Here is a 12025-nt window from a genome sequence, read left to right as displayed (position 1 = left end):
ACCTGAATCCTTAAACGACTTGTTTGTCCCCATCTCCTCCACATGTTATACTGACATCAAATATAGTGAAAGCGGGGGTTACACTGTGGGGGAGGGACATACAAAGCAACAAAGAAATAATCTTATAAATGCGTTAGAAACACATGCATGAAAGAAAAAAAAATTAAAATACATATTTAAGGGTTCGTTTTCTTAACATCACATTATCTGTCCTTTTCAGCTTGACTCATACCTATACTAGATATTGCAAATAAGGGAAACCATGGGACCTATGCTTCTTTGGGCCTGGCTTACTTCACTTAATATAATTTTTTCCAAGCCTTTCCATTTCCTAACAAATGCGGAATTGTCATTCTTTCTGATGGAGGCATAGAATTCCATTGTGTATATATACCACATTTTCTTGATCCATTCATCTACTGAGGGGCATCTGGGTTGGTTCCATATCTTAGCTATGGTAAATAATGCTGCAATAAACATAGTTGTGCTGGTAGCTTTAGTGTGGTCTTTTTTGTAAACATTAGGGTAAATGCCCAAAAGTGGGATTGCTGGGTCATAGGGGTGTTTTATGTGAAGTCTTTTGAGGAACCTCCATACTGCTTTCCAAAGTGGTTGAACAAGTTTACATTCCCATCAACAATGAAGTAAGGTTCCTTTCTGTCCACATCCCCTCCAGCATCTGTTGTTGTTAGAGTTCTTGATTTTTGCTGTTCTAACTGGAGTGAGGTGATATCTCAATGTTGTTTTGATTTGCATTTCTTTTATGGCTAGGGATGTTGAACATTTCTTCATGTGTCTATTGGCCATCCTTCTTTCTTCTTCAGAGAAGCTTCTCTTTAAGTGTTTTGCAGTTGTTTCTTTGAGGATTTGTTGTTGGGTGGTTTAATTTTTTGAGTTCCAAGTATATTTTAGATATGAGACCCTTGGCCGTTGTATGGCTAGTAACGATCTTCTCCCAATCCGTGGGCTTTCTATTGCTCTTGCTAGCTATGTCATTTGCCCTGCAGAAGCGCTGCAACCGTATACAATCCCATTTGTCCAACCTTTCTTTGATTTGTTGTGCTTCCGGGTCTCTATTTAGAAAATTTCGGCCTGAGCCAAGGAGACCTAGGGTTTCTCCTATTCCATCCTGTAATGTTTTCAGAGTGTCTGCTTTGAGTTCAAGGTCTTTGATCCATTTGGAGTTGATTGTGGTGCAGGGTGATATATAAGGATCTAGGTTTATAATTGCATATCTAAAATTAGAAATTTTAGAATTTTTCTCTTTTTTCCCCCAAATATTTTACTGTTGTTTTGTATTCATGGATTTTAAAACTGCATGGATTTTAAAACATTTATAGACTTATCTTTTATATGACATTTTAGAAAATATATCTTCTGCTATTTCTTATACTTTAATTCTATTCTCTATTTTTAAAAGATAGACTAGAAGCAAATTAATAATTTCACGTACCTTTCACTTTTATATATTATTCGTGCTGAATTGAATACTTTTTTAACTCTTTAAGCATGTTTTTTGTCATTTTTTTATTTCTGTAACTTTTGGCTTATATATAAGTTTGATTTCGAGAGGGGAACGGGACTACAGAAATGGTGTGACAAAGCATGATACAATTCAGCTGTGATGTTCACTAGACACTGTGTTTGGAATGAGCTGGGCACCTTGGGGTAGGGGGGAATCTGTGGGGAAAAACAGTGAGAGAATGAGGGAGAAGATGACAGTGTTCATAAGAAAATGTACTCATAACCTGACTTATGCAGACCCATGTACATCATTTTACAATATTTTAAGATAATTTTAAATGAATTATAATTATTTTAGTTATAATTTTGAAATTATAAACTTTTAGTTGGTTTATATTTTTCTTTCATTTTAGTTTGAAGACTTCCTGTGTGGACTGTATCAGAAGTGAAAGAGCCAATGAATTTTAGCATATATATATATATATATATATATATTTACACACAAAGAGCAACTACAATATCTATTGAAAAGAAATACAAAGGAAAATGACAAATGAAGCAGACTAGGGCATCTCTACAAATTCCAAATATTAATCTTCTATCCAAGATAATTAGCAGAAATTCAAAATATATATAAATAAAATTACCTCTAAAATATCATCAATGAATTATTTCAAACAACAAATTTTAAATAGATAAAATATTAGTGTAGAAGTATTAACTATGTAGAGTAGAACAACATAAGTGACTAATAACTTATAAGAAGGAAAACAAAAATGAATATAAGATGAAAGCATTTTTCAAATTGCATACATTTCCTAAAATAATACATTTATTATGTACAGTAAAATATGGTTTCCAAATTTTTCAGACTTCAGAGAAAATTTACAGGTAACTCTTGAACAAATTTTATTCAAAAAGTCATCACAGGTGTTCTTTATGCAGAATTGAAATGCTAACTGATGAAGATATTTGCACTGTATAAAGAGAAGCATCGGGGATTACATATAAATGGATTTAAATAATATTTTTTACTTTCATTGTATTGTTTAAATTTTTAAAATTGTAATGAGTTCACATAAAATTATTTATATGGGAAAATAAAATATGACAAAAAGTGTCTATAAAATATCAGAATTTAGAAAAAATATTTAAATGATAAAACTTAGATTTATAAAACATTAGAATAGTATTTGTAAAATTTTAACACAAATCACATAATTTTGTCAGTAGGTGGCATATTAAATAAAGGTAAATGACAAAATAAATTTGAATGAGTTAAAAATGATGTAAATAAAACCCAAATGCTTTGCAGGGGACTGGGCCTCAATGTCTGTTATTCTAGCTACACAAGAGGCTATGATCACAGGATCATGGTTTAAAGTCTGCCTAATCTGGACAGCCTGTGAGGTTCTTGTTTTTAATTTAATTTTATTGTCAAGGTGAGGTACAGAATGCTTACAGTTTAAAATATAAAGTAATATTTGTTGAAGAACATTGTTATGCCCTCCTTTATTTCTCTCCTATTTTCTCTCCCCACATCCCTCTCTTCCCATGTGGTAAAGTTCATTTCTGCCATATTATTTCGTGAGTATTTGTTACATTGGGTTTCCCTCTGTCCTTTGTCTCACCATTTGTTATTATCTTCAATTAATCACCAAAATGCTGGAAGTAGTGCTGTGGCTCAAGTGGTAAAATACTAGCCTGGAGCAGAGAAGACCAGATAGTATCAAAGATAGGAGTTCAGGCCTGGAGAGTAGCACAGGGTAGTGCCCGTGCACACACACACACACACACACACACACACACACACACACACACACACACACACACACACACACACACACACAAATCCTTGACCACTAGAGACTTAAATACTACATGGCTATTAGTAATTTATCTTTGAATGAAGCTTTTCAAAAGTGTCTAGTTCAGTGAACAGTAAGGCTTTTTTGCTTATATAAACTATCTCTAAATACAAACACATTTGTTCAAACAAAAATATTGGAAAAGACATGTTATTAAAAAGAATGATAAAATGCTTAGAGAACATATAGTCACAATTAATAAGGTAATTCAAATATATAACTAGGGAAACAGCCTTGAGACACTAGATATATTTTAGAGTAGCCAAAATCTCATAAGTAACAATGTGTTCTAGTAAGGATGAGCTGTAAAAACTGACTTTCATAGTTGGTGTTAAAGGAAATACACAACCAGTATGGTTTAGAGCACAGCACATGAGATTCACTAAACTTAAACACAGTCTTACATTACGATGTAGCAATCCCACTGCTCAGTATTTATTCAAAGTCACCAACTGCATATACGTGTGTGCTTGCTTTGTTCACACCAAACTTTAGAAACAAGTTCAATGTGTCAATAAACTATGATATATCTGTATGATGATATACTACTTAGAAATTTAACACTGAGTTCTCCAATCCTCAAAATAGTGTAGAAAATTCATATATGCACGTCACCCTGTGATCTAAGCTAATCTCAAAATGACACATAACCTCTGATTGCAACCACATAAAATTATTCAAATTGTATAACTATGGAGAAAATTAAAAGCTCAGTGGAGGTAGGGAGACAGGGATGAAAAGATGCAACATCCAGGATTGTATGGCAGTTAAAATACCATGAATATCATTATAGTTGGTGATATGTGACATTATAAAATTATCTAAACTGATAGAATGCAAAACAGTTGTGAAATGCAATAAATAGACTATATGGAACAATGATCTGTCCAATCACTGAATTGGTTGTGATCAGTTTTAGTAGTCAATTGGATTAACAAACATGTAAGTTTCTGACTCTGTGAAGGTGTTTCCACAGATGATTAGATTTTATGTGATTTAATGCTTTGGTGGAATCATAATATGATAGTAGTATTAGAATGAAATCAAAAGTAAAGGTTGTGATGTAGCAGAAGAAAGAAGGCCCTCTTCTCTCCCTTTCCCTGCTTCCTGTCTGCTGCAGTGTAACTGTTTTCTTCTGGCTTGCCCCCCCCACCATAATTATTTTCACTATAGAAAGATACATCAAAATAAAACCCTGCTAGCTTTGATTGCTATTATCTGGAAATTTCTCCATATCTGTGAATAGACAAAATAACACACAGAATTAATATTTGTAGTTAGGTTGTTTCTGCGACAAACCTGACTGCAACTTTCTTAAGCCTTTGGACAGGGTTTGTGTGAGGAATTTGGAAGGGTTTGGAGAAAGCCTCAAATGTTGCAAGAAGAGCTTAAGGAAATATTTTGTTGAGTTCAAAAGACCAACAAGCTAATGAGAATGTGGACAATGCACATGAGATTTCAGATGGAAACAAGAACTCTACGGGGAATTTTATTAGAGATCATTTGTGTTAAAGTCTGGAATAGAATTTGTCTATATTTTGTCTGTGCCCTTAAACTTTGTTAGAAGCTGTGTTGAAAGGCAACCATAATTAATTTGCAGGAGGAAATTTCATGACCGCATTTAGGCCATGATGCTTTTATTCCTGATTAATTTGACAGTGAGAAACTAGAGGAAAAGCCAAGAGGAAAAATGGAAGAAAATAAATAAGTAAAAAATGCAGTTTGGCCAGAAAGGAGAAAGTTAAGATCATGAACAAAGAGCACATGGTTTTTAAAGAGAATCCAACATTAAACTGAAGTGAAGCACATTTCCTTGAAGCAATATGAAAAATGTCCTTAGAGAATCTCAGGTATTAAATAACGATTGCACTTTCCCTTGAGAAGAGAGAGTAACCATAGTGGCAGGCTTATGTACAGCCATCTACCAAAGCATTTTCCTGAGTTTACATACAGACGTTGAGAGGTACCTACAGACATGGCTCAGAGAACACTGTTAACTGCTCAAGACTGTGGCAAGACTTGTCCACATAGTTCTAGTTTTTCAGATACATAGTATGGGATATTAATGGGGTCAATTAATTTTCGACTGAGATTTCAAAAAAAAAGGTAATGTGTAGCCATGTTAGATTTCCTTCAAGGATCCTCTCAGAGGGTGATATATGAATCTCAGGGTGACTCTTAACCAGAAATTGATTTTTTTAGGGGGGTCTGGTCATGGGGCCTGAACTCTGGGCCTGGGCGCTGTCCCTCAGCTCTTCAGCTCAAGGCTAGCACTCTACCACTTGAGCCACAGTGCCACTTCTGGCTTTTTTCTTTTTGCTTATGTGGTGCCTTGAACCCAGGGCCTCAGGCATGCAAGGCAAGCGCTCTACCACTGAGCCACCTTCCCAGCCCTTATCCAGAAATTGAGAGCAAAAGATTTTGAAATTCCAGGAACAGGAAACAGACACTAAGGGAAGTGGAAAAAAATAGAAAGTGCAGCCCATCCAGGATAGAGGCCAGGTGGCTTCAGAAGGTCAATCTGTATGAGTGGTGGTATGAAAGCTTTTTTTGTCAGTTATGGAGCTTGAACTCTGGGCCTGGGTGTTGTTCCTCAGCTCTTCAGCTCAAGGTGAGTGCTCTACCACTTGAGTCACAGCACCACTTCTGGTTTTCTGGGTGTTTATTAGGAATGAGTCTTACCCACTTTCCTGCCTGGGCTGGCTTTGAACCAAGATCCTCAGATTTCAGCCTCCTGAGTAGCTAGGATTACAGACATGAGCCACCAGTGTCCAGCTTAAAGCATCTTTGACCTCACATCAAGACATCATGTACTCTGGATCTGGAAATGTAGGTATAGGGGGCTTTGCTTTGTTTTTGTTCTTATCCTTCCTTGTTAATTTACTATTTGGAAAGAAATGGTCACTCTGTTCCATTAGGTTTTGGAAGTATATTTTTTTTCTCCAAAGTTTATCTTGAGTCTCAGAAAAAACACTTTCAGTTTGAGCTTCTGAGCAATTTTGGAACTGTCAAGCTTACAGAAATGTGTATAGAGGAACTAAATACATTTTGTATTATGAGGCAGGAACAATACGTTTTAAGAAGCCAAGGGTGAAGTGTTACATTATAAGGAGATGTGTGTTGGTGTCCAGTTGATTCTGAGTTCTCTGGCCTAATCAGTGTCTTAATTCCTTGATAGTATTGAGTCTTGGTGAAGAATAGGTATAAGGACCTTGCTGGAGGAAGTAGTTCATGTAGCTAGAAAGAGATTCTTGGATCACTCTTGTCCTCCTCCTATCCCTGTCTCTCTTTTTCTTCTTGTCGACCACCATGTGCACTGCTGTGATCAGTCAGGCTGTCCCTGTCATGATTACTAACACTTCTGAAAATGTCCTTCCACTCAGAGGTGGCTGATCTCAGCACTTTGTCTTCATGTTCGTAGCTTAACTAGTGCATGCATGGTGGTAGTAATGAGAGAGGATCTTCATTTATTGAAAGGATAATATATGAGCAATCTCTATATATTTTGTTTAATTTTCAATTCCAGTAACTTTTCATGTTCTACTAGTTTTATAAAAGACCTGGTAAAATGTAAATCTCCTTGCTGTGTCACTATTATAAACTAATAAAAAGAAGGCCCAACAACCCTATGTATACAATGATCAACAAGTTTACAACACATTAGATTCTTTTGTATAGGATCACATTTTCCATTTGATCTTTGTTCTTTCCCTGAAGAATTTATTTCAGAGCAGGGTCATTACTAGTATATTTCTTCGTATTTGTTATTTCGTCAAAAAATATATGTTTCCATTTAAATGATGCTTTCAATAGATTTGGAATTCCATTCTCTGATACAGAGAGGAGAAATAACAATGAGAGAGCTCTAGGCAAAGATGAGGGGGAAATGATAGGAAAGAAAAGTAGCTAGAAAGTCACAATCTACAGCATAGCCCTGGGAAAGTATCAGCCAGCCTGATACAAGAGAAAAGTTGTACCATGATTTACTCACATATAAAGCAGGTCTATTACTGTTCAAGCACTCACATTATGCTTAGTCATTTTCTAGGATCAGCTTCTGGTACATTTGATGTTACTTTATGTAGCAAAATACTTGTAAGAATCATGACCAGCTAGAGTTTGTGAACAAACTTTATTCTGTCTAATGCACATTATCAGATAATGAGCCAATTACATGGCATACTTCCATGCATGCTACAGACTGTACTTCCTTAACCCAAGGTAGAACCTAAGATAAGGGTACAAATAGTGTCAGCCTTGGGAGCAGAAAAATGGAATACTCTATCCTTGAAATCGGGAATGTAACAAGTCTTCACGTTACATTCATTATTATTTCATCATAAATATTCAAAGCATATGGTCACTTGACATGTTCAGTGTGTTTATTACAAATTATTTAATACATATGATATGAAACCATTAAAATGGTATTAATATTCATATATATAACTTAGGGAAATTATACACAATAAATATACATATATAACTATTTTAAATATATCTGACATACTTTATCTAATGCAACATTGTATATTCATAGATATAAAAGTTCACTCATCTCGGGTGCTGGTGGCTCACGTCTGTTATCCTAGCTACTCAGGAGGCTGAGATATTGAGGATCTCGGTTCAATGCCAGCCTGGGCAGGAAAGTCCGTGAGACTCTTATCTACAATAAACCACTCGAAAACCGGAAGTGGCACTGTGGCTCAAGCAGTAGAGCGCTTGCCTTGAACTGAATGTTTCTGCTAGTTCATATTTTTTTCATTGCTATGACAATATATCTCAGATGAGAAGTTTATAACCCAATGCTCAACATTTTGGAACACTTAAGATTGAACCCCTCACTTCCAGCCTCTGGAAGAAAGTCTCTGTATGGTGGACATCATGGAAAGAAGGTGTTTGAGAGAGAAAGTTCCCCTGATGAGAAAGAAGCCATAGAGCAGGAAGACTTTGGTAGCGATCCTCTGGAAAGCTTCATGGTTCTAGGAGAACCACTTTAAACAATCTCCAAAGGCAACATCTCCAGCATTCTTCTCACAGTAGGTACCACCTCCTGAAGGTTCCAGCATTTTCTGTCTCTGAGTCTTTAGAAGATACACTCAAAATATATCCAACCCATAGCAAGATAGCCAAAGTTATTTTCTCTGAGTATACTTACTGATTTCCACCCCCTCACATTTCATTTAAGTTAATTTTTGTTTTGCATCAGTGGCTTCTCTTGTGACTTTGATATAGTTAGCTTTGTACAAGTTTGGATGATTTCCCATCGCTTCATTGGCCCAAGGATGAGGTTGCTGGCATTGATTATTGTAGAAAGCATTGATGATGATCTATTGCAGATAGCTTTTGCATTTTGCCTTGGACATATTATGCATTGTGAAGAAGATTATGTCTACAGCTTATTTCCTGCCTGAATGGCGGTCACCTTTTCCTCAGTTAGAACATGTGTACTGGGAGTGCTGATGTTCCCTAACATGACTAGGAGCAGTCTACTCTCTGAACCTTCCGCTTTTCCTTCCATATGGGAGAATTGCTGTGTTACGCTCTCTGTAATAGACTCTTAAATCCTCTTTTGAGTAGGGAAGCTGAGGTCTCCTCTCTGAATGGATTGTGGAGAGAACACTGCTCAATTTTTAAATTGTCAGTCACTTTCATTAGTTTTAAGGTCATCTTTATTTGCTTTTCAGTCATTGCTAACACCAATTACCATGGCTTCTGGAGGCTCTATAGGGGGTGCATTAGCTTCCTCGTTGGTCTCTACATCTGATACTTTAAGATTCTGTCCTTCCACAATGTTTTCAAACTCAGGCCATATGTATGTACTCATACATTTGTCATCTTTCTATGTTCTAGGATCTCAAGGTCTCCTCCTTTACTTTGATGTTTTAAGTCCCAAAGCTTGAGTGCTCCTGGAGATTGTAGCTGCTGACATTCACCTATCACAGATTTTGCAATTTCTGATTTTTAAGCTTGTAACCTCAATTTAGTCTAGACCTGTCTTTCATTTACCCGTTCTAAATCCTACATGATTTAATGACTCCCCCCAGAGCAATTTTGCATTTGATTTCTAGACCCCCCAGAGTTTTTACCACACCAGGAGAGTTTTTTAATTGCTTCTTTCTCAGTTGGGATATAGTCACATTAAGAGGATAGTGTAAACTCATGTTCGAACATGTCAAAGTTGCAGTTACACTTTTGATCCTTTGTGGAATGCCACCCCACACATAGAAACATGAGAAAGGAAACTTGATATTTTTTAAATTTTATATTATTTTATTTGAGAAAATACTGTACAGAGGGGTTACAATTACACGGGCAGGATAATGCATACATTTTTTACCAAGCATTGCAGGCTCCTCTTTTGTTTACCCTTCAATTCCCTTCCCAGCCTACCCCCTCCCCCCCACCCAATCATACCCCCCTCAACCCCCCACACCGACATTGTGACATTGTAAAGCTGGTTTTGACATGACATTTTGTACTTCTCATTTTTGTAACAGGTCCACCTGAATCCTTAAACGACTTGTTTGTCCCCATCTCCTCCACATGTTATACTGACATCAAATATAGTGAAAGCGGGGGTTACACTGTGGGGGAGGGACATACAAAGCAACAAAGAAATAATCTTATAAATGTGTTAGAAACACATGCATGAAAGAAAAAAAAACATTAAAATACATATTTAAGGGTTCGTTTTCCTAACATCACATTATCTGACCTTTTCAGCTTGACTCATACCTATACTAGTTATTGCAAATAAGGGAAACCATGGGACCTATGTTTCTTTGGGCCTGGCTTACTTCACTTAATATAATTTTTTCCAAGCCTTTCCATTTCCTAACAAATGCGGAAATGGCATTTTTTCTGATGGAGGCATAGAATTCCATTGTGTATATATACCACATTTTCTTGATCCATTCATCAACTGAGGGGCATCTGGGTTGGTTCCATATCTTAGCTATGGTAAATAATGCTGCAATAAACATAGTTGTGCTGATAGCTTTAGTGTGGTCTTGTATGTAGACATTAGGGTAAATGCCCAAAAGTGGGATTGCTGGATCATAGGGAAGATCTATGTGAAGTCTTTTGAGGAACCTCCATACTGCTTTCCAAAGTGGTTGAACAAGTTTATATTCCCACCAACAATGAAGTAAGGTTCCTTTCTGTCCACATCCCCTCCAGCATCTGTTGTTGTTAGAGTCCTTGATTTTTGCTGTTCTAACTGGAGTGAGGTGATATCTCAATGTTGTTTTGATTTGCATTTCTTTTATGGCTAGGGATGTTGAACATTTCTTCATGTGTCTATTGGCCATCCTTCTTTCTTCTTCAGAGAAGCTTCTCTTTAAGTCTTTCGCCCACTTATTTATTGGGCAGTTGTTTCTTTGAGGATTTGTTGTTGGGTGGTTTAATTTTTTGAGTTCCAAGTATATTTTAGATATGAGACCCTTGGCCGTTGTATGGCTAGTAAAGATCTTCTCCCAATCCGTGGGCTTTCTATTGATCTTGCCAGCTCTGTCATTTGCCCTGCAGAAGCTCTGCAACCTTATGCAATCCCATTTGTCCAACCTTTCTTTGATTTGTTGTGCTTCCGGGTCTCTATTTAGAAAATTTCGGCCTGAGCCAAGGAGACCTAGGGTTTCTCCTATTCCATCCTGTAATGTTTTCAGAATGTCTGCTTTGAGTTCAAGGTCTTTGATCCATTTGGAGTTGATTCTGGTGCAGGGTGATATATAAGGATCTAGCTTTAGTTTTCTACATGTAGTTAACGAATTTTGCCAGCACCATTTACTGAAGAGGCTGTCTTTCTTCCATTCTATTGTTTTAGCTTCCTTATCGAAGATTAGATGGATATAGGTCTGTAGGTTCATTTCTGGGTTTTCAATTCTATTCTATTGGTCCTGAGGTCTGTTCTTATGCCAATACCAAGCTGTGTTGATTACTATCCTTTATAGTAGAGTTTGAAATTTGGTATTGATATTCCTCCAGGAGTGTTCTTTCCGTTAAGGAGCGTTTTTGCTATTCGGGGTCTTTAATTGTTCCATATGAATTTTTGGATTGCCTCTTCTATTTCCTTGAAGAATGAGGTTGGAATTTTGATACGTATAACATTGAATTTGTAGATAGCCTTGGGAAGTATTGCCATTTTCAGGATGTTAATCTTTCCAATCCAGGATCATGGGAGGTTTTGCCATTTTTTAAGTTCTGTGTTGATTTCCTTTTTCAAGATTTTAAAGTTTTCATCATAGAGGTCCTTCACTTCTTTAGTTAAGTTAATTCCTAGGTATTTTATTTTTTGTGGGGCTATTACAAATGGAGTTGCTTTCGTAATTTCAGCCACACTTTTCTCATTGTTGGCATACAGAAAAGCCATTGATTTTTGGGGGTTAATTTTATAACCTGCTATTTTGCCAAAGTTTTTAATCAGCTTGAGTAATTTGGGAGTGGAGTCTATGGGATTCTTTAAATAAAAGATCATGTCATCTGCAAAGAGGGAGAGTTTTATTTCTTCTTTCCCTATTTGGATCCCCTTTATGTCTGCATCTTGTCTTATTGCTGTAGCTAGGCATTCTAACACTAGATTGAAGAGAAGTGGAGAGAGTGGGCATCCTTGTCTTGTTCCTGAGTTAAGAGGAAATGGCATTCGTTTTTCACCATTGAGTATAATGCTGGCTGTAGGTTTGTCATATACAGCC

This window comes from Dipodomys merriami, unplaced genomic scaffold (assembly GCF_024711535.1).
Source record: "Dipodomys merriami isolate MVZ:Mamm:240054 unplaced genomic scaffold, mDipMer1.0.p SCAF_303, whole genome shotgun sequence".
In the NCBI taxonomy this organism is placed as follows: Eukaryota; Metazoa; Chordata; class Mammalia; order Rodentia; family Heteromyidae; genus Dipodomys; species Dipodomys merriami.
This window is presented reverse-complemented; position numbering follows the sequence as displayed.